A 20,429-nucleotide genomic window follows, 5' to 3' on the forward strand; every position below is an offset into this window, starting at 1 on the left:
ATCCTGCCATCAGCAGGCGGCAGTTGCCCTTACCGACCAGGGAGGGGCAAAGGTAATCCCTAGCAAACAGGTGTGGGAGGAATTGGCATCATCTCCAGAGTGCCCAGGGTCCCATGGGCCCCCAGAAACCCCAGAACTCTCAGGGGGAGGAGGGCGGAGGGGGTCGGGGACCTCGGGGCAAAACCGCTTCTCGGCGACTGGCGAACCCGTGCCACGGCGGCGCCGGCCGGGAGCAGTCCGGGGGGGCCGCAGAGGCGGCCGTGGGGGCTGCGGAGGCCGGCGGGGGCCCACGGGGGCAGCGGGGCAGTCGCAGGCACAGCAGCGGCGGAGGCGATAGCGCGCACGGCGGTGCCCGGATCGCAGCAGCGGGCGGTCGGCAGCGTGCAGGGCACGGCCGGCGGCTGCGGGGGCAGCGCCGAGCTGGGCCGGGCCAGGCGGAGCAGGGCTGGCGGCGGCGGCGGTTTCACGCAGAGGGGGCCAAAGCCGCGCGCGAAGGGCAGAACCCGCGCGACTGCGATGGCGGCGGGTGGCGGCCCCCGGGGAACGCGCACGGGCCGCGGCAGCCGCGCCGGGCGGGACTGAGGCGGACGGGACGGGACGGCTGCAGCGTCCCTGCGACCGCCGCGGAGCGCGGCAGGCGCCCGCTGATGACGCACAAAGCCGGCAGCCGCAGCGGGGCGGGTGTTTCCCCAGTGCGCAGACGCGGCACGGACACGGCCGAGCGGGGACCGGAGCCCGAACGGGACCGGGGCAGCGCCGGTGTCGGTCACGGGCACAGGGGGCGTTCCCCAGACCGCGCCTGCGCCGAGAGAAGTGCCGGGGAGGCGCGCTCGGGGCGGGGGCATCCGCACTCCCGTGAGGGCGCCGGCAGAGGCCGGGCGCGGTCTCGGTGCAGAGGATGCTCGAGTACCGGCCCTGCTCCGGTCCCGCGGCAGCGGGCGCACAATTTCAGCCTCCATCAAAATCTCAAGCGGGAGATTTTTCGCGGGTGCAGCGCATGTTGTGCGAGGCACACCGAACTCCTCAACAGCCCGGTCCCACAGAAGTGACGGAAACAGCATACCAGATGATCAGGCTTCAGATGCAAAAGATGGACATGTAAAAAACCTGTCCAAAATCAGAGTAAAGTGAGGAAGCACACAGGCTTTTGCCCAAGATACAGAAAAAAGGGGAAACCAGTGCAAATCAGTGGTATTCCAAATATGATGTAAATCGAAATCTTCTATTGTGAAAAATGCCTCTCAGGGAGGGAAACCATCATAGAAAGATAGAAGTATTAGTAATGATTCAATTACATGAAATGTCTCTGAAGACAGAACATTTGAGAAATATCAATCAGATCCTATCTGTGGGGTCACCAGCTGGTTCTCCAATGATTCAGAGTTTTGTTGGTATTGAGTTTGTAACCTTTGTTATTTTTGGATTTTATAGGTGATACTGATAAATAAGGATTGTTATTAATGCTATATGAATACTTTAAAAAAGTTGTCATAACCCCTTCAAACACTTCCTGTTGATAAGTTGATTATATAATGAGAATTCTCAGAATTTATAATAAGAATTATTATCAAGGTATTGTAATATTTACAGCCAGCTTTCATGTGTTTCACTGTCTCTTTGATCATCTAGAAGACATGGGTCTCTTCAGAATCTTGTCTTTTTGTTTTTTAACTACTCATGTTTTTTAAGTTTCCTTTAAATCCAGATTGCCAGTTTCGTGGTTTCCTTCAGTTATTATTTCTTCAGTTATTATTTCTTCAGTTATTATTTCTTCAGTTATTATAGAGTACTTCAGCTGAGAATTCAAGAGGTTTGCTGTGTTTGAAGAATTTCTCTCCTGACAGAAGTTTCGGAGGGATTCAGTTCTTTAATGTTTTGACTGATCTTTAATCCTAAGGTTTCCTATTCATAATTGCTGTTTTTAAGAGTCTTGTTTTAAAATGTATTAAGTGATGTCCATCAATTAGATTTGGAACTCTGGCCAAGTTCTAGCTCTACTTGAATGGAATGATTGATGAGCCCAGATGTTTTCTGCATCAAAAAGTATCTAAGTCCTTTTGGCTTGGCAATTTGACCATATATGATAGCTGAGCCTGTTTTCAAAGGGAGTTTGGAGAAACATGAATCCGGACATGAGTTCTCCAGCTCTCTGTTGTTTTAAGGTTCATCAGCTGTCGCAGACTCTGGGATGACAGTTCAGTGTTGTAGTGACTGATAATTGTGTGATTGCAGATGTGTCATTGGTTATGTGTATTATCTGATTGATTTCTAATTGTTGTTATCTTACATTTCCCTATGCAATATTGCGTAGAGACTGAAACAGAACAGACCAATGTTTTATTTTCATATATGCAAAAAGCCAGTCATATAATGTGCATTTTTCACAGTGCTGGTAGCACGTAGCTGCGACCCAGCTTCATCTCCCCTTCCCAGGGAAGTCCTGCTCCATGACCTTTATCTGCCTCCCCAGTAGCTCAGTGGTAGGAAAAGCCAATTGAAGTGGCTGGTGGATTCTCCCTCAGTTTTGGCAGAGGCTTTGAGCCAGGAGGTTCTTGTGAGGGCTGCTGGCTCTGGAAACCTCTCCTGAGCTTGCAGGTGTGGAGTGAAACTCCCTGCAGGGCAGTGAACAACAAGTTATCCTCTGATCCATCTGGAGCCCCCATGGCTGGGGGTCAGCCCTTGCTGGGGAGCTGCTGCTTGGGAGAAATAGCCACTCCCTTTTCATAAGTTTAGAAAGGTTTATTCAACCTTATCAAAAATACAGAGAAGACTGAATGGAGAAAATGTTACGCCAGGAGCAAAGTATTTTCCCCACCATGTGCTCACCCACACAATGGAGGTTTTGCCTTTTAACCCTTTAGCTCCTCCCAAAATTCTGTCCATTGACCCCTTCTTCACTGTCCAGTGGTGGAGTTCACTTCCTCAAATCTTGATTGGAGGTCAGACGTCCCTGTAGTGACAAGGTGACCCTCCCAAATATCCCAACCCCGGCTGTCCCTTGATAACAACTGAGGGGGCAAAAAAATTTTTCTTAACCTCTATACATGGTTATTTGTCTGTTAATTGTGAGAGTCAATCATTGTGGCATTCACATTCTCTGAACAGAAACACATAATTCTCTCTCAAGGTTTTTTTTTCCTAGAGAAGCACAGAGAAAAGAAAGAAAACAATTCTTATCTCTATCATGTGGAATGTGTTAGGAAGATTATTTGCCTGAAGTGATTTGTCAGTTGGGTTCTGCTGAGGATTGTTTTGTTTCCTTTGCCAATTGGAAAAAGCTTTGTCCTGGCTGTCTGGAGACAGTCACGAGTTTTCTTTAGCATTCTTTAGTATTCTTTGTAGTATAGTATGCATCTTTAATATAGTGTAGTACAATGTAATATAATATAGTTTAATAAAGCAACTATTCAGCATTGTGAATCAATGAAGTCAGCTGCCAATCATTCCCTGCAATGGGGCACCCTGCCTTTTGATAAATCATCGCATTACTCATCTCTCACATTGCTGCTCCTCCCCAGGTGCTTTGCTCTCCTGCACTCACACTTCTCTCTGCCAATCTGTGGCTTGTTAAACCCTCTGCTGGCTTTGTCTCTCCTGTGGCTGCAGGCAGCAATTCCTGCGGACACAGAGAAAGCTGTGGCTGGAAAAGTTAATGGAGGGGAAAGAAACAGGGAAGGAGAAGGGCTCTGGTGAAGATCGCACTGCCTTCCTGAGGCTCCCAGGGGAGATGGCAAAGCTGCACCAAGACCCCATGCTGTTCTCCAATGACATTTTTTTCATTGAGCCAATCGTAAGTGATAGCTGAGACCTCATTTTCCTCCTCTTCTTCCTCCTCATCCTCCTCCCCCTCTTCCTCCTCCCACCCACTCTACCCCCGGCTGCGGTCACTGGGCAGATCCTCAGCTGGCTCAATGTGCTGGGAGGGAAGACATTGAGTTTCTGGTGCACTTGCAGAGCTCGCCTAAAAATGCCAAATGCTAAAAGCATTTCTGCCTTGGAGGCTCAAGGCAGGGCTGGGAGCCGGACAAGGCCAAGCTGTGCTGCCAGGGCCTGAGCTCAAGGGCACTCTGTGCGTGTCCCTGCAGTGTCACAGGGAGCAGTTCTTGTAGGTAGGGGCTCCCCCCACACGTGAGGTTCAGTAGAGGCTGTTGGAGCACTGCCAGGTCACATTCTGACCTGAAACTTGCAATGGTTTGCTGGGAAAGTGAGGCCAAATTCAGCCTAAGGCTAATTATAGAAATGCCAATCCCCTCCTGTAACCACGCCTTGCACTATTTCTGAGTGTCCCTTCCAGTGTCATCTGTGAGCCTGGACACAAGGGTGGAAGGTTGAAATGGGCCTTTGGAGTTGTCCTGCACACAGGGACAGAAAACCTTTTCCTTTTCTGGTGATGCAAGCAAACTGCCACGTGCTCCCATCAACCAGAGCCTTGATTCTGAGTACTGGCATTGTGAGAGATGATGAATGCCTGGTGTCTGCACAGTGCAACATCCCTTCTCATCTTGGATAAACCCTAGAATAATGCCAGCCTCTGCTTTCTTTCAAAACAGGTTAAACTAATATTTTTTATTTCCAAGGTTCTGGTTCCGGGCAAATTTTGGAGAGAACCCCCAAAGGGCGTCCTCTATGAAAGCAGATTCAATTGGCCACTACCCCCAGCCAGTCCTGGAGAAAAGACCTCCTTGAAGTGGAAAAAACCTGTTTATTAAACAATAAACCCGAAACAGTATTAATCAATAAAACCCCTTGCTGCTCCAAAAGAGATGACAAACTGAGAAAGTCCCTCTCCAGGTTGCAGCTCAGCTCACTCAGTCTCTGATCAGTCCCTCTGGTGCTGGAATTGTCGCAGGCCAGGCCTGGCCCGGTGGCTACAGGTGCAGCTGCTGGTGCTCTTCTGGTGTTCAGTCCAGAGCAGGTTTCAAGAGATCCAAAGGAATGGGAAAAAAACCCACAGTCCAGGGAACTTCTTTGCCTCAGCAAGCTAAATTAACTAAAAGCAAAGGAGGGCTCTGTCCCGCTGTCTGTCCATCTGCAGACAATGCAGTCCAGGAGTAGGAATGTGGAGGAGTGAGTGCAGTGTCTGAAAACAAACTGCTGCTTCTTCTCTCCCCCCTTCACTCTCTGCAACAAGTCTTAAAGATGCAAAACTTATTTTTCAGCATAAACAGAACAAGATGATTTGGGATAAAAGCATCATATAGTCAACCCAGGACAGGGATCTTGTTCACTTCTTGTGAAGAGCCACGAGTGCACAGTGGCATTTGCATCCCACTGTAGCTGACAGCAGCATGATGTGACCAAGAGCCTTTGTCAGAGCAGCAGGAATATTGTGGAGAGTGGGAGCTGAACAGCTGAGCATTGAGGGCTTCCAGCACTGTGTTGAGCTGTGTTTGGAGTGTTTCCTTGGCTCCTTGTGTTGTTCACTCATTACTAATGAACAAGCCTCTGTAAGCCTCTGAACAAAGGCTTACAGAAGCGTGGTTGAAAACAAGCAATGTGAAGTTTGCAGAGCAATGTTTTGCTGTCTCTTTCTGCTGCAGGAGGGAGAAATCGGGCCGAATTGTTCAGCTGAAATCAAGGTGACCTTCAAACCCCTGGAAGCACTGGAGTATGGAAGTGTGGCTTACTGCAGCATCCCAGGTGCAGCTCCTTTGCCCTGCCTCTCTCCCCCTCAGTGAAGCCATGGTGCCAGCCTGAGCCCACTGGGCTCCCATGGAAGTGCTGGGAAGAGTCCCTGGTCAGCAGGGCAGTGCTGGCACATCCCCCCTGGCCCTGCAGCTCCCAGGGAGTCTCCCATGCCAGGCCTGGGCTCAGAATGCTGTGTGTGCCTCAGTGATCCCAGAACAGCCCAGGCAGTGCAGGGAGAGGTTTTCATGCCATGGCTTTGCCAGCATTCCCTCAAAGGCCAGAGAGCTCCAGAGCAGAACAGCTTTAGTGAACAAGCACTCAGCCCCTGCAGGTCCCTGGCCTCCAGGATGGCTCCATTTGCCATGGATCCATCATCAGGAAGCAGGAGCTGAGTTAGAAATGGGCTCCCTGAGCCTGGACCACCTCCCAGTGCCCAGACAGCAGCAGAGCAGAGGGGGCTGAGCCCCACTGAGCCCGGGCTGTTGGTAGAGGGAGCAGCCTTGGCCAGCAGCTGCTTCTCTCCCTGTGTGGCAGTTGTCACCTTGCAGCTCTCAGTCTGTGGCAATTGAACACAGTGCTGAGTGTCACAAGGGGAGCACTTGGGCAACAAAGTCCTGTGCTCCTGGCCCAGGGAGTTTGGGAATTGCCAAACTCTGTAGGAGCTTTGTGCCTTCACTGAATGGATTTCAAAGCTCCTCTAGGTGCATGGGAAGGAAACCACAGAATCACAGTATGGTAAGGATGGAATGGACCTTAGAGATCATCTAGTCCCAAGGCCCCTGCCATGGGCAGGGACACCTCCCGCTAGAGCAGGGAGCTCCAAACCCCATCCAGCCTGGCTTGGAACACTTTCAGGGCTGGAACCTCCACAACTTCCCTGGGGCACCTGCTCCAGTGCCTCACCACCCTCACAGGAAAAATTTCTTCCCTACTATCTCACCTAAATCACCTTTCTCTCCATTTCTACCCATTACTCCTTGACCTGTCACTACAGGCACCAGAGATGTTTTAAACTCAGCAAACTGGTGGCTCAAATTGGAAAGCAGCCCAGGGAATGGGTTAGAAATTGCAAGTCAGCCTCAGGGGATATGTCCTGAGAGAAGAGAAGGGTCCATATCTTCTCCTGCAGCATCAGGAGCTGGTTGCATCCAGCTCAGAGTCAGGGACTAGCACTGAGGCAGCCTGGAAAATGCAGCGGAGCAGAGGAAATGATTGTACTGCAATGGACATCTCTCCCCAGGCCGTGAGAGCAGGCTGCCCCTGCAGCTCAGAGGGGAAGGCCAAGGACCCTTGGTTGAACTCAGCTCTCCTACTCTGAACCTTGGGAATGTTTTCGTCAACGCCCCCCATGTCTGTGAGTTGAGCAGCAGGGCTTGGGATGGATGCTGATGGCTCCTGAGGCAGCAGCAAGCCCGGTGCAGCTGTGGAATTGCTGCCAACCTGGGCAGCTGTGAGCAGGGAATATTTGATGGACTGCTCAAATCTGGGGGGTCACAAAGGTGTGTCAGTTGTTCCTGAAGCCCCAGTACCTGCTTTTGGGCAGCCTTCCTTAGGGATCAGCTGGGAGGCTTCCTGCAAAACAACCCCTTGGCACATGAAACCATCACTGGCTCCAAAAGCTGCATGTTCAGAGGCTTTTGTGGCAGTGCCAGACACAAGGCACCTTTGGACTGGGCTCTGCAGAAGCAGCTGCACCAAACTGGCTGCCTTTGAGCTTCAGCCCACTGCCAACAGCTCCCAGCCAAGTGTCTTCTGCTTATTGCTGCAATCACAGGAAATCCTTGGGAGTTCTCTCCCTTGCTGACCAGTCCCTCACCACACTTCAGCCTCGGTGCATCTCTGACTCTAGAAAGAGAAAAGTGTTCCTGGGAATAAAGCAAAGGGTTTTTCTACCTATTTGCCTCCCCCCCCAGTAGAGTCAAGCTTGCAAAAACTTCATGAGGCACTGCATCATGGCAGACACTTTCAAAATCTTGGCTGTGGATGGGAAAGGCACGCTGAGTTTTCTCACCAAAAGATGGTGCTGTCTGTACGTTTTGATGCTGATGCCTCATTCTCAAGGTATTGTTTTCATGGTCTGGGAAAAGGTGAATGAGCAGATGGTGCTGTTGGAGCTGTGCTCACTGGGGCAGCAGCAGCTCTGGGGTGATTCCCTAGGCAGCTGCAATCAGCCCACGTTGCTCTCAGGGCCAGCTCTCAATGCGCTTGGTGCTGCTGAGCAGAGGGGCACTGCTCTGTGTCCATGGGATAAGCCCAAGGTGACTGCAGTTCTGTGGAGTTGCCACTGCTCTGCATGAAAACCCAAAGGCAGAACTTGTCCTGTTGTATCTTTGGACTTCTGCCATTCAGCAGCACAAAGCATCTTCTGCCTTTTCTGGGTGTTCATTGCATCATTAGACAATAACTCACAAGAAGGGAAGGTTCCACAAGTATTTCCATTTTGCTTTCTTGCTGCTGCAGGTGAAACTGATGAACCAAGGAGCTATTGATGCTCCCTTCACCTGTCTCCCTTCAGCCACCAACCTGGGTTTGTGTTTCAAGTTTGCTCCCGAGAGGGCATCATTGCAGCAGGTGGGAGCCAGGCTGTGCAGATCTCCTTCAGAGCCACCATGCTGGGGAGCTTTGAGGAGGAGTTGCAGTTCAGTGTGGCTGGATCTCCTACGCCTGCCATCCTGACCATCAAGTAAGGACCCTGGGAGCTGGGTGGGCACATCTGTAGCTGTCTCTGGAACATCCCCCACCTGCCTCCTTTTGGGGTGGAACAGAGGAAAAAGGTGTTTCCTGAGGTCTGAATCTCTGCTCTGCTGCTGGCATTGCTTTAGTGTGAGGCTGCCTGCTGCCCTGTGTGGTAGCTGGGAGCTGGAATGACTGCTCCTTGCAGGGATCTCCGTGTGCCTTGGGCCATGGCAGGCAGTGGGATGGATCAGCTTTGGGCAGCAGCTGCTCTGGGATGTCCCACCTGAACACCCAGCAAGGCCCCCAGGGCTTTGCAGATGGGCCAGCCTGGCTGATTCTGCAGCAGCAGCAGTGTTTGTAAAACCTTGTATGAATAATCCCTGCCAGATGGGCAGCAGCAGCCTCAGCTCACCTCTCATGGCCATGCTGTGGGGCACAAGCTGTGCCCCCAGCTCCTGTGCACAGAGGGCTCTGGTGCCTCCTTTGCACAGCCAGAAAAGCGCTGATGTGGGAGTCAGGAACTGTGCAGCAGGAATTGTACCAAGGACTGGGGCACTATCCCATGGGCTGATGCCATGGCAAGAGACCATCCTGGCCCAGCCAAAGGGAGAAGGGCTGATCATAGGGGAGGCAGAGCTCATTGCTCAGCACCACAGCAGTGTGAGGCCTTGTCTCTGCCAGCCTGAGCCATGTGCTGCCAGGATAATGGAGTGGAAGCAGGAGAGCTGATGCTGGCTGCTCTGCAGCTTTGGATCTGGGCTGCTGCTCTTGGGTGGCACTGGCTCAAGGCAGTAAAGAAATGAAAGCAATCTGCACTGGATGATACCAATGAGATAAGGGAGATGGGTAAAGAAGAACAAGGAAGTTATTCCTTAGCAAGAGATAAGTGGTGAGCAGGTGTGCCCATAGTGGAGAAACAAGTCTGCTGGCTTTGTTTTTGGAGGAAAAGTGCTGCTTTTTTCATTTGGAAATCAAGAGGGAACCTTTCACCATCAAATAATTGATTCTCCTCTGTCCCTCCCCCAAAGTGGCCATGGGATGTTTCTGCATCAGCAGCTTTCTCCTTGAGCAAGGGCAGGTGTCTCTTGTTGAGATGTGCAGAGCAGAGCCAGGGGCAGTCCTGTGAGTACAATAGAGGACACAGTTCACTGGTTCTTGATTTTGAACCAAAAGGCAGAGTGGGCACTGCTTGGCATCAACCATGAAATCAACTGGTGAATGTTGTGCAGCTTCAAGTGCTGATTTCAGTGGATGTTGGTGGCTTTTGGAGTGTGTCTGCTGAGTTGAAGGACAGGTGAGGTGCTGTGCTAGATTCAGGACAGCCAAGTTTGGTTGTTGAAGCTCTTGCTCTTGGCTGTGCCAGCTGGTGCACTGCTGACAAGCTGGTCCTTTCCTCTAGGATTCATCTGTGTCCTGGGTAGAACTGTTGCTGCTCTTTTCAGAGGATCTTTGGGAATGCCCTGGATTCGTGTCTCAGAACAGTGTCTGTAATGATTGTGTGGGTCAAACTGTCTTGAGAAAGCTCCTCCATGGGAACAGCAGTTGCAGCTCAGAAAGAGCAAAGCAGGGAAGCTGTGGCTGGAAGGGCTGCTTACAGAAGTTTGTGGGGACACCTTGATGTCCATGCCATTGCAGATGGGGAAACTGAGGCACGGAGCCATGTCTGGGTGTGTGTTCAGGGTCCTTCATGGGACCCGCAGCAACCCGGGGGCTTCTCCTGCCTGCCCTGTGCCCAGAGCCCATCAGGGGCTGTTGGCTGCTGCCCCTTGGCTGGAGCTGCCTCCTGTGCCCAGGGCCCTGTGCTGAGCACACGGGGCTGTGTTGGTTGGAAACCCAGGGTGCCCTGAGCCCGGGTTTTGTGCCCCCGAGCCACGACAGCCGCACCTTTGCCATGCCTTTAACCGAGCCATTGCCTGCTCTGTCCTCGGCCTGCAGGGGCAGCGTCACTGCACCGAGTTTACACTTCGACCTCGCTGAGCTCGACTTCGGGGACATCTCCTTTGGTGAGTGTTCCCTGGGCTGGGACACAGCCTCAGGGATCTGTGCCTTCCAACAGAAAAGCATCCCTCACTCCTGCCCTGCCCCAGCAGCCTCTTCAGGCTGTGAACTGCAGGGCTGCTGCTGCTGCTGCCTCAGGGGGCATTTTGCCATTGTGAGATCCAATGGAAGCAAGGAATAGGAAGGCAGTATTTTCTGGTGTCTCTGTGCTGCTTTAAAAGACAGATGTCTGCCAAGGAAGGTGGGAATCTTCCTGCAATGGAAAGATGAGCCCCTCCCTCCAAATGATTATCCCTTTGAAATGACAGGGCTCCCAGGCAAAACCATGGGAAAAGGAATAACAGTTCTTTGCTAGACTGTCTCAGGAGAGCAGAGACAAGAAGGCAAGAACAGACATTTCCCAGATGCCAAGTCCTGTTTTTCCCCTTTGGTGGAGTTCTGGTCTCAGCAGGAGGAGCTGTGGGCTCTGGCAGGGCAGGGATCCCCCCCAGCCGGTGCGGGAAGGGAAGGGAAGGAGGAAATGCTCCTTTTGCAGAGCCCCAGAGGGCAGGGGAATGCGGGCAGTGCCCAGCAGCAGCAGCAGCAGCAGCAGCGGGGCAGGCAGGCAGGGTCGGTGCCAGCGCTGAGCTGCAGCCAGGGCAGCCCCGGGCCAAGCACAAACCCTCCCGCAGCAGCAGCGGCCGAGCTGCGACCCCCGGGCGGGAGGAAGGGAAGCTCCGCTCCCTGCCCAGCCTCAGCTCCCACTGCACAGCCGCCCACGGCATCACGCCACAACTCCCAAAAACCCCCCAGGGAAAAGCCCAGCCCAGGGCCAAAACCGCCCAAAACCCCCCAGAACCCCTGTCCCCCTTCCCAGAGCCAGGGCACCGTTCACGGCCAAGCCTAAAGCCACAACAATGAAGTTCATGAACTTCTGAAGGAAACTCATTGCCTTTCTTGAGCTGCTTCTTCCCCAGCCTGCATCACCACGGAGGCGCTTGTCAAGTTGTCTTTGAAAGGAATGAAACACGAAAGGCAACAGATGGAAATGTGGGTCTGAAGCAGGAGACTGATCCTGCTGAATCCAATTTCATTCCTAAGGGCTCTTCGGCTGAAGGCAGCTGTTGTATCTTTGCTTCTTTGTAACTGTTGACTGTTGTCTGCATGTGCTGGCCTCAGTCTCATTGGAGGTTTTGACATCTGGGTTTGTCCTTTTTGTGCCTCTCTTGCCTCCCTGCTGGAGTCCCTGCTGGAGCTGGCAGTGGTCACTTGGATGGGCACAGAGAAGCTCTGGGCTGCAGCTGCAGTTGTTTTTTCTCCCCATCTGTGTCCCAGTGACTCTTGGTGAGCAGGCCTGGGGAGAAGTCTCCTCCCCACAGAGCTGGCCAGCCCAGCCAGATGTGCAGTGCAGAGCAGGCTGTGGCTGCTCTGCGCGCTCTGCAGGACATCCCCACCATGAGTGGCTGTATCTCTGGCTTTGCAGGATGGAAAGCAAATCTCAGAGCCAAAGTGGGGTGAACCCTTGCAGGCAGCACTCCCAGTGAGCAGCATGGCTGTGATGTCCCTGTATGTGGGCTGAGGTGGGACCTGGTTCCTAATTGCTAATCTCAAAGCAAGGCTTGGCTGTGCCCCCAGCTGAGTGGGCTCTGAGCTGTCACGTGCTCAGTCTGTTTGGCCCAAAGCAAGAGATGCCTTAAGGATCCTGCAGAGAGAAGCTGCATTAGGGTGCTTTGCATCACGTTCTAGTTCCTGATTCCATCCTCACTTTCTTTTGCTGTAGCTTCTTCTCACTGACAACTCACTGTTTATATGTCTTGAAAAAGGTGGGAGTGTTGGCAGGCTGAGCAGGGAATTGGACAGCTTGAATTCTCAGAGTAAATGCTGGGTCTGGGTGCACACTCATCACTGAGAGAGAACTGGTGCTGGTTTGGGGCAGGTGAGGGAGCTCGTCCCCATCACAAAGAGAGAAGCTTGCAGTGTTCAGCAGGGCTAGGAGTGGGCATTTTCAAGGCTGCAGTCTGGAATCTGTGTCAAATGGAACTAAGTGACGATTAATTCCTCACGCAGCTTCTGGGTGAGCTGTAGTTCAGATAATAAAGAGCTCAACTCCAATCCCACTTTGATCCTGCCAGGATCTTGCCCCCAGGATCATGCCCTGCTGGGTGCCTGAATGGCTGTTTGTGTCCTTGCCCAGGCTTTCCCTACACGCAGCGCTGCCGCCTCACCAGCAGCTCCGCGGTGCCCCTGACGTTCCAGCTCCGCATGTCGGACGATGGCACGCAGCCGGCTGTGGACAGCGTGGATCAGATCCGCAGGGACAGCGACCCGGCCTGGAGCAAGGGAATCCATTTCCATGTGGAGCCCAGGGAGTTCAGCATGAATCCCAGCGGAGGCACCATCCTCCTCCAGGGACACCAGGACATCGAGGTACGGCAAGAGCCCAGCCACAGCCGCAGCAGCACCAGGGCTGGAGCTGCACTGCAGGGTGGGAGGGCTTTAGCTCTGGTGCCAGCTTGGAGCATCGTGGCACGGAGAGATCTGCACTGCTGGGAGGCCTCTGCTGGCTGGCTTAGTCGGGATGTTCCTCAAGGAGCACTGTTTGCTTTCCAAAATCATATGCTGAGCTCACAGACCTTATGGCCAAGGCCTGAAACCATTCTTGTGTTTTTGAGAACAATTGGTTTGATTGCAACGGGGCAGAGCAAGGATGAGGGCAGAAGGTGGCTGTTAGAGAGATGTCATTGTATCAAGCAGTGAGCTTTTCTTCTTGGTGTCATTTCCCCCCTCCTGGGGAGCAGAATGATTTGTGTTCAATGCAGGAAGCTCCAGTGGAGACAAAAAAATCTGCAGCCATGTGTAGCAATTCAAATTTATTGTATTGATTCCTTGTTAAGTGGTTTGTTCTGTTGTACCCTGTGTTCTCCCCGAGTTGGTTTACCCCTGGGTTTTACCCTCCCTCAAAGCTGTCCCTCATGCCATTCCCTGCCCCTTGTTCCAGCTCTTTCCCTGCCTGTCAAACCCAGCCCCTTTTGTTCCCCAACCTTCTTTGCCAATTTAACCTGGAGCCAATCCCTGTCTGCAACGCCCCTTTGGAATTCCCCTGTTCCTGGAGGCCCCATTGGCCCAAGTGAGCCATCCTCCCCACCCTCCTACCCAAAGAGGCCCCAGACACTTGATGTAATCCCCTCAGTGCTCCCCTGAGGATTCCCTTTTGGTTTGCTGTTTGTATCCACCCCCTGATTTGTGTCTGTACAAAAGCCCTTGCACAGGAGTGTCCAGGGCTCTTTTGGCACTGATTCTTTTGCTTGGAATAAGCCCTTCCTTGTGGAACTTCAAGACACAGATCCTCCTCCTTTCTCCTCTGCCTGGTCCCGTTGGTGGCTTGTGTCTTGCAGCATAGAGCAAGAGGCTCTGAGGGTTCTGCCTCTGGTCAATGCCCAGCCTGGGGCAGTTCTGAGGGTTCTGCCTGTGGTCAGTGCCCACCCTGGGGCAGTTCCCCACTCCTGGTGTGAAGTTCTCAGAGCCAGCCCAGGCTCAGGCTCCCAGGGCAGCCGTGAACTGCCCAGCACCTTCTGGGCCACACTTTGTCCTCAGCCTCCTGCTGTAAAGCTGAACTCATTGTGGTCAAGTCAGATTTCCTCTCCATGGATGTCTTTGTAGTCAGATGAGAAATTGGCCCCTTAATTTGAATGCAGTGGTGCATGGAGCTGTAGTCTAATGTTTTAATGTAGCTGACCTGTGCCCTGATAGCAAGGTGTGTTTAACAAATCTGGTATTGCCAGAAGGCTTTTGTTACTCTGAGACTGTGCTCTACACATGGAGCAGCAGAAGAATTAAGGCCAAATCCTCCCTCAGGAACTGGAGGATATCACCCGTGGGTAATGAGCTTTTGTAAGGAAGAATTGACTGTTCTTCTCTTCCACCAGGTGACCCTGTGCTCCAACACGGTGATGGAGTTCTACCGGAGATTGCTGGTGGACCTGGAGGGTATTGGCAAGGGAGTGGCAGCCCTGATCATCACAGCCAGGTACCAGCCCTTGCCTGGCCTCCCCCAGGCACTGCCTTGCCCAGGCTGTGCTGGCTGCAGCTGCCAAGGAGAAGTGCTGCTGAATGCCCTCATGTTGTGCCAGCTGGACACGAGAACAGCAGTGCTTGGGCAGCAGCCTGTAGTGAAAAGCACGTTTGCTCACAGCCCAGCACGGTCCTGGGCCCTTTTCTAAAGGCACCAGGAATGATATCATTGATTGGCCTTGTTTTTGGTGCTTGAGGTGGAACAAATTTCCTGAGGGCCTCCTCTCCTTCAGGCTGCAAGAGGTGGAGTTGTGCTGGTTGTGAGCACCGTGCACTGGTTTAGGCCACACCAAGCAGCTGCTGAGAGTCAGGCTCTGGCTCTGTCCATGAGGGCACATGGCAGGGGGGAAGTGGCTCCCAGCAAGAGTGGGGAGGGCAAGGTCTGACAAGGGGAAAGCAGCCCTTGATGTGGCAGGTCAGCTCCAGTTGTTGTCCTTCCCTCTGCTTCCCATTTTGAGCTTTAGTGTTGTCAGAGTTGAGAGCAAAAGTCGTTGTTGCTGCAGCAGAATTCCATGCTGCTGTGCTGCTGTGGGTGTCAGTGTGATGCCCAGAGGGATGCAGCTCCCTGGTGCTGTTCCCTGTGCCAGGCAGAGCCATCCAGGCAGTGCCTGGGCTGCCATTGTGTACAGCAGGTGGAGCTGGGGCCAGGCAGTGCCTGGAGCTGTGCAGTGAAGGAGCCAGGGAGCTGCAGGGCCTGGCAGGGGCTGATCAGCCCCTCTGTGGGGCAGCTGCTGTCTCGTGCCCTCCAGGGCTGGGGCAAAGAGCTGAGTTCTCAGGCAGGGCAACAGCACCATGGCAGAGAAGGGAGTCAGTTTTACTGAGACACTGGAGCTGTGTGTTCCTTGAGCCTTAGGGAGCACTGATCCTTGTTGGGAAGGCTCCCCCAGAGCTCGTGGGTCACTGGGACTGTTGCAGGAGTCCTTGCAAGCCTTCTTGGGTAAAGGAGGGGCTAAGGCAGCTGTGGGGCAAAGTGCTCTGCCTGGGGCACTTGGCAGCCTCTGGGTGCTGCCTCTCAGGGTTTGCCCCTCCTTGACAAGACATGTGGGAGTGGGAAGAGGTAGAAGGCAATTTATCCCTGCAGGGCTCTTCAGTGTGCATTTGACAGTGACCAATGTGTTCTGCTCCATTTCACAATCTTTGCAGGTAGGCATTCTCCATTCTCTCAGTATCTCTGATTGTCCTGGGCTCATCTCTTTACCCAGGTGTCTCGTTCCTGAGCTCCAAGTGTCCTCCCCAGTGCTGCTGTGTGATGAGTGCCACCTGAAGGTGCCCTATGAGAGGAAGATCCTCATTAGGAATCCCAGCCACCTTCCTGGCTGCTACGGGCTTATTCCCCAGGTTTGGCACCACATCCACCTCCTCCTGTCAAATATTCCTGAGGAGATTATTAGGGGAAAAAACGGTTTGGATATGACCTTGCTGGTTTCTATTCAGTCTTAAAGATCTGCTGAGAACAGGATCCTACCCAACTGTAAACTTGAGGAGGCAGTTTAAGCTCCTGAGGAAACAGTTGATGTTCTAGTCGTCAGGGTGTTTTCCTGTGGGAGATCTTAGAGGGTTGTGAAAAGCTGCTGCACCCACAGACACCAGTGCCTGTGCTGGCAGCCTCCTTGGAGGATCCCCTGGGAGTGCTAAACATACAATTCTTGCATCTTGTTTGTGCCTTTGACCTTTGTCCTGGGGAGCTTTAAAGGTGTGTGTAAGTTGCTGTTGTGGTGGATGTTAAGGACCCTAAAGTTTCTTGAGAGGTCCCTCTGAATCTGTGTTTCATTGTGTCCCTTCCAGAAATGCAAGGAGGACTCTGCTGTGCTCTACTCCAGCCCCAAGCCCTGTGGGATTGTGCAGCCCCAGAGCACAGCAGAGATCCCAGTTGTGGTGGCAGTGCAGGCCCTGGGCACTCATCGCACCGACGTTCTCATCAGCGTGTTCGGGGATGAGAGGAACCCCCTGGTGAGGGCAAGGGGAGCTGTGAGCCTGTGTGCAGCTGCTCCTGGTGCCCGGGGACAGGGATCCTGCCGGGGAAAACAGGCACAGGCTGCTGGGGAGAAGGACAGGAGGGATGGGGGCACAAACAGCTCCTGCCTTAGAGGTGGGAATCTCAATGTCTGACACAGAATGGAGTTGGGCTAAGCTGGAATCCAGGGGCATTTGAGGTCATTATTCTTTCAAATGCTGTTAACTTTGGAAACATCTGTTTGAAAATGTCATCTCTCTGAGCGCAAAAGAGGATGTCAGAAGTCTTTTAGGAACCTTGAGCTTTCCGTAAAAGAAAGGAAAGCTGGCATTTGAAGAGTGGTTGCAAGGACTGAAGCTTTGATTAAAACATATGGAAATGGCAATGCCAAATTCCCTGGGTGGCACCAAACATCTGAACCCGGGCCATCGTGGCACTGCCTGTAAATCAGTGAACAGGAAGGAAAGGCAATGCAGGCTGTGCCAGGGAGCCTGAAGTTTGACCAAACAGTTGCTTTTAACTATCAGGCTGCTTCCCTTAAAGAGGAGGGTTTCTCCCCACCAGAAGAACCAGTTGTTTAACTCTCAGGCTGGTCTTACCTAGAGATTTCTTGCAAAGATTAAAGCTTTCGGACAATAATTTTTAGTTTGAAAGGTTCTCTTACCTTAATCCTTTTCAATTTGGAGGTGAACATGAAATTTTCTTTTTCCCCAAAAGCCCAGCATTTCAGCTGGAGAGTGGTAGCTGTCCCTAAAGAAATAACTTGAGCAGGGTTGAGCTGTTGAAGGTTTTTTAGGTTTCTCTGTTGTGGTTTGTTTTGGGTTTTTTAAAATCTTTCTTGCTTGCTTCCTAGAACAGAGAGCACAATTACGGAGCTCAGGACGGCTGGCAGAAATCTCCCCAAGCCCAAGGCTGGCAGAGCTTGGCAGGATCCCAGCACCACAGGCCTGTGTATGTATGGAGGGAAGGATGGATGGATGGATGGATGGATGGATGGATGGATGGATGGATGGATGGATGGATGGATGGATGGATGGATGGATGGATGGATGGATGGGGAATGCGACCTGAGTCACCTGGGAGTGTTGGAAATGTCAACCAACCCCCCAGCAGTGTCAGGGGAACATTCCTGATAAATCCCTGGTGGAGCTGCAGAGTTTCTGTCCTTGGGCACTGGGTGGGCTGTGCTGGCTGGGCACTGGCTGGGTCTGCCCCTCGGTGTCTCAAATCTCACCTTTGTGCTGCCTTCTCTGTCTTTTTCTCTCCCACTGTGCTTTTTGCATCCCCACCAGGTGTAAATGCCTGTCCTCTGTAATTGCTCAATGCGAGCAGTTGCAGCTGCTGCAGCTCCTCAGTGCCATCCCTGGGCTGCCTTTAGAACAGACCTGCCCCAGCCTGGATTGGGAAGGGCTGGATCAAACCATTTCTCAGTTCAACGTGCCAGCACTCAGCCAGGGGCTGCATCCTGGCCAGGAGCTGCTCGTGCAGGTGTCCCTCCCTCCGTCCCACTGCAGGTCCCTGTTCATAGTTATTTATTTTCCAGAGATGAGCTCCACCCACCTAAATTCAAACCCCAACCACCAAAGGAGAGGAGAACCAGTCTGGATTGCCTGGCAACTCGATGGAGGCACTTCAGGACTGGACAGGAGGAGGCAGCCAGAGCCATGTCCAGGTTTAGAGCAAATTTGGGGAAGAATCTCCCGAAGGAGCTCCGGTGGGAAAAAAGCAGATCCAGTCGGCCCCTCCCCGCAACTGGTCCGGGAGGAAAAAATACCTCCTTGGAGAAAGGTGGAAAAAAACCTGTTTGTTAAACAATAAAACCAAAACAATATCAAACAATGAGACCCCTTACCACTCTAAAAGAGATGACAAACTGAGAAAAACCCGTCCCTGGGTTGCAGCTCACTCAGTCTCTGATCAGTCCCTCCGGTGCTGGAATTGTCACAGGCCAGGCCCGGCCGGGTGGGCCACAGCTGCAGCTGCCGGTGCTCTGCTGGTGTTCAGTCCAGAGCAGTTTCAAGAGGTCCAAAGAAAAAGAAAAAAAAAAAAAGTCCAGGGAACTTCTTTGCCTCAGCTAGCTGGAACTAACTAAAAAGCAAAGGAAGAGCTCTGTCCTGCTCTGTGTCCGCAGACAACAACAGTCAAGGAGGAGGAACGTGGGGGAGAGGAGTGCAGTGTCTGAAAACAAACTGCGTGCTTCTTCTCTCCCCCCCTTCACTCTCTGGAACACTCTTAAAGGTACAAAACTTATTATTCAACATAAACAGAATGAGACGATTGGGGATAAAAGCATCATACAGTCAAGCCAGGACATTCCACCCCTTATCCCCATATCGTCTGCTTACTACTAAAACTAATATAAATTCTAACTCTACAAGTACATACATGATACATCCATTATACAGCAACACACAGACAATGGTAATAACATTCAGCAAACAGTGATATTTACACAGGTTTTATCCAACAATCAGATCTCCCTCAGGTACACATCGTGTTCTTCCATCTTTTTGCATTATCCACCATGTGCAACCTGGTCCCTGAGCAAAAACAACCTCACAAATGGGTTTGTCTATATTCGAGGCACGTTTAATCCAAACTGTCTTCCCTAATAAACCTCTGACATGTGCCACTGGGACTTTGTCTCCATCTACTCTCTGCAAAGGCTCAGATTGGGCAGGGCCCACTCGGTTAGTAGAGCCTCGGGTGTTAACTAACCAGGTGGCTTTTGCCAGATGCTGCTCCCAATTTTTGAAAGATCCCCCACCTAATGCTTTCAATGTGGTTTTTATAGCCCGTTGTACCTCTCTACTTTTCCTGCAGCTGCTGCATGGTAGGGGATATGGTACACCCACTCAATGCCATGCTCCCTAGCCCAGGTGTTGATAAGGCTGTTCTTGAAATGAGTCCCGTTGTCTGACTCAATCCTCTCAGGGGCACCATGTCTCCACCGAACTTGCTTTCCCAGGCCCAGGATGGTGTTCCGGGCTGTAGCATGAGACACAGGGTAGGTTTCCAACCATCCAGTGGTGGCTTCCACCATGGTCAGCACGTAGTGCTTGCCCTGGTGTGTCTGGGGCAGTGTGATAGTCAATCTGCCAGGCCTCCCCATACCTGTACTTGGACCACCGCCCACCGTACCACAGGGGCTTCACTCGCTTGGCTGGCTTGATGGTAGCACACGTCTCACAGTCATGGATAACCTGAGCAATACTGTCCATGGTTAAATCCACCCCTCGGTCTCATGCCCATTTATAGGGGGCATCTCTGCCCTGATGGCCTGAGGCATCATGGGTCTGTCGAGCTCGGAATAACTCTCCTTTATGTTGCCAATCTAAGTCTATCTTTGACACCTCTATCTTTGCAGCCTGGTCTACTTGCTCATTGTTTTGGTGCTCCTCATTAGCTCTGCTCTTGGGAATGTGAGCATCCACATGGCGGACTTTCACAGGTAGCCTCCCTACCCTGGTAGCAACATCTTTCCACTCTTCAGCAGCCCAAATTGGTTTTCTTCTATGCTGCCAGTTAGCCTGTTTCCACTTCTCCAGCCATCCCCACAGAGCATTGGCTACCATCCATGAATCAGTGTAGAGGTAGAGCTTTGGCCACTTCTCTCTCTCAGCAATGTCCAGGGCCAGTTGAACACCTTTGAGTTCAGCAAGTTGGCTTGATCCAGCTTCTCCTTCAGTGGCCTCTGCCACCTGTTGTGTGGGGCTCCATACGGCTGTTTTCCACTTCCGATTCATTCCCACAGTGCGGCACGAACCATCAGTAGAGAGAGCGTATCGTGTATCTTCTGCTGGCAGTTGGTTGTATGGTGGAGCTTCCTCAGCCTGTGTCACTTCTTGTTTCCCTTCATCAGCGGGACCAACGTTTTCACCTTCCGGCCAGTTTGTAATTATTTCCAGAATCCCAGGGCGATTCAGGTTTCCAATACAGGTGCGCTGTGTGATAACAGCAATCCATTTGCTCCATGTAGCACTGGTGGCATGGTGCGTAGAGGGAACTTTTGCTTTGAACATCCACCCCAGTTCTGGTAGTCAAGGTGCCAGGAGGAGTTGTGCTTCAGTGCCTGTTACCTCTGAGGCAGCCTGGACTCCTTCATAGGCAGCCAGGATTACTT

The 20,429-nt window shown here is 52.3% G+C and overlaps 1 pseudogene; it reads right to left on the reverse strand.

Moving 5' to 3' along the window:
* The window catches only part of LOC131096519 (zinc finger protein 850-like), a 425,516-nt pseudogene that overhangs the window by 240,303 nt on the left and 164,784 nt on the right, over positions 1–20,429 (reverse strand).

The sequence above is a fragment of the Melospiza georgiana genome, unplaced genomic scaffold (genome assembly GCF_028018845.1).
Source record: "Melospiza georgiana isolate bMelGeo1 unplaced genomic scaffold, bMelGeo1.pri scaffold_42, whole genome shotgun sequence".
NCBI classification, from domain to species: domain Eukaryota; kingdom Metazoa; phylum Chordata; class Aves; order Passeriformes; family Passerellidae; genus Melospiza; species Melospiza georgiana.